This window comes from Zeus faber, assembly GCF_960531495.2.
Source record: "Zeus faber genome assembly, chromosome: 12".
NCBI lineage: Eukaryota > Metazoa > Chordata > Actinopteri > Zeiformes > Zeidae > Zeus > Zeus faber.
The window spans coordinates 15,346,379-15,351,542 of NC_137196.1; positions in this window are offsets into that span (position 1 = coordinate 15,346,379).

The window sequence follows — 5,164 nt, forward strand, 5'->3', positions numbered from 1 at the left end:
AAAAAGGTCCTGTTGCATCCTGAAAACTGGCATCATAGTTAGGTTGTCCAGAAGTCAGAGTGCGTCCGTGTTGGTTTTGGATAAAATCTTACACATGAACAATTTCTGAGGGAACAAAGCACTCAAAGGCCTCCAGAGCAACCGACTGATTTAATTGGTTTGATGCCGGCTGCAAAAGTTTATGATTGACTAGGAACTTATGGCTCAGGATCCCAGATAAATGCACTGAGAGTGAGTTCATTCGGTGGCTCACGGTGGCTTCAGCTTTTAGAATAATTGTGAATTGTTAGAACTTTATTGTCGAAGATCATTCTGTGGATATTAGTTTATTTGTTTATCTTTCAAAAATATAAATAGAAGCAACTAGGTTGGACATGCAATATTAAAGCTCTATGTTTCACATAATGTCGGTTTTCTTATGTACTTATCTTATACAATGTAAGATTCAGGTGTGCTGTTCTGCGGTTTGACTTATTGTGCAGTTATTGCAAATGCTGCTGTCTTCAACCTTGTAGAAAACAGAGAACAGAAAGAAAACACCAACAACGGGTAGGCATACAATTAAAAAACAATTTTACATTATTCTTGCCAGTCTCATCTTCAAAAAAGATACTGCAATTGTAGCTGGTAAAAGATTGGGAGCAAATTGGAGTCAATCGAGAAAATATTTTTTAATGGTGGAAAACAATTTCCTATTTAATCAGACAGAGAATTTAAGAATTGTCAACTTTCGTTTTTTAACTTCTGTAAAACATCAGATATGACTTATATCATATATTCCATTCTATAATATATCAACTTCTATCATATATTGCGTAATATTATTTATATCATATATTCTATTCTGTCATATATCAACTTCTATCATATATTGCATAATATTACTTCTATCATATATTCTGTTCTGTCATATATCAACTTCTATCATATATTACATAATATTAAATATAATCTACTTAGAAGTTGGATGAGTATATCATTTAGTGTTACTGATACATACATAGTGTAACAATGATGCATAAGCTAAAACTCAAAGCCCTAACATGATTTAATTATACATTCAACATCAACAATATCAGGGATCTAAATACAAATGCAGTGAAATGTAAAGGACCAAAGTCCACTTTATATTTATCCCTCTTCCTTCTCACACACCAGCGTGTTCGTTGCTGCTCAACACAGTAATGTTGCTCTTGTTTACCCGCAGGTCAGGTTGGAAACAGGAGCTGTCCATGGTACCTCTCACAACTGGCACAAGCTGAAATGCTACTGCAAAGTCGCTTGCAGTTTTAATGAACCCCAAACTGACGAAACTGACTGACTAAAAATTAAAGAGTAAATTAAACCATCTGCAAGTGTTATTCCAATCTGATGAAGTTAAATATAAATAAATGCATTTTACATTTTACACGAGGCAATACATTTTGAGTATTTTATTTTGAAAAGTCAAATAAGTTGATCTCACTCTCACGTTGCCGCCGTTTGCACCGTACTGGAAGCTGAAAACTGTGAAAAGGTCAGGATGCGTCTCGGTCAAATACTGATTTTAGTTACCTGTTTCCCCCCACCAACTTAAACTTCACTCAGTTAATCCAGGGAAATGAATTATGTGGATTTATTTCGACAAGGTTTCAGAAATGTTCCATCTGCTGTCGAGCAGCTGGTGAAAGGATAAATGTAATTAATTACTTAACATTTGAACAGTATTTTAACAAACTATTTTGTTTGTATACACTTGCAATAGGCGAAGGTTGTTCTACCGTGAGTGTAAATGTTATTGTGAATTGATTTGCTTTTTTTTCTACCCTTCCCACTAATATAAATTGATCACCAATTGACCAATGTAGATTCAAACTTTAAATTTGAATTCTTATTTCTCGTTTGTAATTATTATTTTTTATCTTTTCTTAATACTGTCAACGATGTTTGAATATAATGTTTTGAGTAATGCATGTGGGTACAATTTAAAGCATAGTTAACAACATGTTTATTTGAATATAATATATATTTATTACATTAAATAAATAATACATTATAAACCCACATTTTTTATTTGTTATTATATTTAGCAGTGACTACTCTGGTGATAAATGTACAATACAGAATACCCAATGGGTAACTTTATCTCTCAATACTACATAACCAAATAATCTATAATCTATCTAAAAATATAAAGAAGGATGAATCCGGTGGCATATTTAAAAAAAACCCCACATAATAACCAGAAGAAAATCCTTTTTGATGAATAGTTATATTTGATTGACACGGTGGGACTATGTGATGTTCCTAATCAAAATTACATGGGATTTTTTTTTTTTAGCCACTTTCTCCTTTTCTAAATATATTTCAGCATTTACCTTGATTGTAATGTACCTCATTGGCTGCGGTTTTGTTTGTTGGCCTAACTATAAAGGATCTGCTTGTACCCTTGTGGGTTGGGAAGAATTAGGATTTATGAATTTATTTCCTCTGTTGTATTGTTTAAACAGCTTTGGTTTAGTTTTGATCCCTTCCTCTTGCCTTTGAGGCTGTTCCACGGTGTCAGCTGTTGACTGATAGTAAGAGAACTGCCTCACAGTGTGAATGAAAGAAAACTAGCGGTTGGTAAACACTGATAAGGGATAAATAGAAAGCGGTCAGGCAGAGATAGTTCTGTGGGAGCCCAGATTGTGTGCGGTCTGTTAAAATGAGATTCTGAGCCTGTCCTTTTTTATTCTTCCACCCCCTCCACCTCCTCCCTCCCTCCACACACACACACACACACACACACACACACACACAGACACACACAGACACAGACACACACACGCGGGCATACACACACTCACACACACACACACACACACACACACACACACACACACACACACGCCCCCACCTCCTCCCCTGTGCTGCGTTTGTCTGGAAAATCTCCAGTGACCTGGCTCTGCAGTCCCAGGCCTCAGTCTTCTCTCTTTGTATTTGTTTTGTTTTCTAACAAGGGTCAAGTTGGCCAATAGACAGATCCCCGATGCTTACGGACAGCTGTCATGACTTCAAGTGCTTACAATATTCATTTTTGGACTGAATGATAGCGCCGGGCCGACAACACAGCAACAGGGAAATAAGATAAGAAAATATAAATATATGTATCATCTGGACACAGGTTCAAATTGGCCAAATTGCTATATTCAGTTTTCTGCTTAGTTTCTGTGTAGAAAAATCAACCATCCATCCATCCAGTCATCTATCCATCTATACATCCATACATCCAGCCATCCATTCATACATGTCTATCTGCCGGTTGGTCCATCCATCCATCCATCCATCCATCCATCCATCCAGCCATCCAGCCATCCATTAATCCATCCATCCATCCATCCATTTATCCATCTGCCCATTAATCCGTCCATCCATCCATACATCCATCCATCCATCCATCCATTCATCAGTTTAGTCTTATTCCAAATACAGTCTGTAATGTGTGTCATCTCCATATCATCAAGCGCACACGCCATAATTAATCATCTTAACATTTCCGTTGTGACATTTTCAGGTGAAATCCGAGAAAAATGCCCACCCCAGCTCTTGTAAACTGCATATAGTTTACGTTTTATGCAGCTCTCTCTCTCTCTCTCTCTCTCTCTTTTTTTTATGGGCAGGCTGTTCTCTTCTGAAACCATTGATTAGAATTTTTTATTTATTTTTTTTCGGTTGGGGGGGGGTTGGGGTTGGGGGGGTCCCATCCTTTCCGTGATTGAAAAAGACCTCCCTAGGTCTCAACCTTAAGGGTCTCCATGTGGTGTATTTACACAGAAAATAATTCAGCCCATTGTAGCCCCGGCAGCTAATGAGATTGGTCGTTAAGTGAATGACACAAAGCCCAGAAAAAAAAAAAAAAAAAGGAGGAGGGAAAAAAAAAAGCTTTGCGGGTTTGGGTGAATATCACAGTGTGTCCCTGCTTACACCCGTGCACTGGCGAGGACACGCCGGACTACCACCAGACCTCACCTCCATCTCCATCCCTCCGTCCTCTCCTCTCCATCCACCCATCCCGCTCCCCCGATGTCACCATGAAATTCGGCACAAAGGCTAAAAGGCGCTCGGTGAGTAATGGCTGACGACGCTGCCCTCTCCTCCTGGACGAGGAGGCTTGTGTTTAGGTGTCGCGCGCAGAGGAGAAAGTGGATCCGTGTCTGCTTAACGACTGGGAAATGGGGAATGCTCTTAACAGATTTGGGGAAGGCTCCCCCCCCCCCCCCTCCACACCACACCACACCCACACCCACACCCACACCCACACACCCGTCTCATGTGGCGACCGGAGAGCCTTCCCTTTTTTTTCCCACGTTTTTCTATAAGAGTGGTCATAACTTTTTGTTGCTGGAGGCGACGCTGTTTTCTGTGCGTCTTTCCTCCCACGTGTTATCGTGTATGCGCCTTCAACTTTCCGCACTTTTTTGTTTTTTGTGTCGGCGGTGTCCAGAGTGAGTTGCGCTTGAAAAACAAACGAGTTTTTTTTGTTTTGTTTTTTTTAATTCTGGATTTATCTTGAAGGTTGCAAAGACGTGGATTTATTTTTATTTTTATTTTTTTATCGATTCTTGACTCAAACTTAACTCCTCAGTGACAAAAGGGTAAAATCAAGAAATACTGAAGACTTAACAGTAGAGTGCAAGTCTTTCTTCTTTAGCAAGTACAGCAATTAAATGAGTTGTGTGTACTATACGTTTAGTTTGTATATAATTTTTTTATTTTATTTTATTTATTTTGTTTGTTTGTTTATTTCAGTATATTATATATATATATACATACTGTATATACTGTAATTAGATGTAGTTACTGCTGTACACAAACATTTTCAAACTCTTCTAGGATTATATTTCACGACATTTATACATTTATAATGGTTTCTGTCCTAAGTTGTCATGTGAAACCGTAGTTTTAGGTCACAGATAACCATCTCTAGTTTTTGCGGTAATATGCAATTTCGAGTGCATTAGCTTATCACTTATTGTCATCAAATTGGAAACTGGGTTAAAGTCCAACATGTGTACTAAACCCTGGACTTAAGTCAAATTTACATTTTGTTAAAGATTACTTCTTTTATTGATGCATATAATCATATTCATGGACCATCTGCTGGTTTGGCAAGCGTGGATCAAACTCACAAAACAGCCTGGCT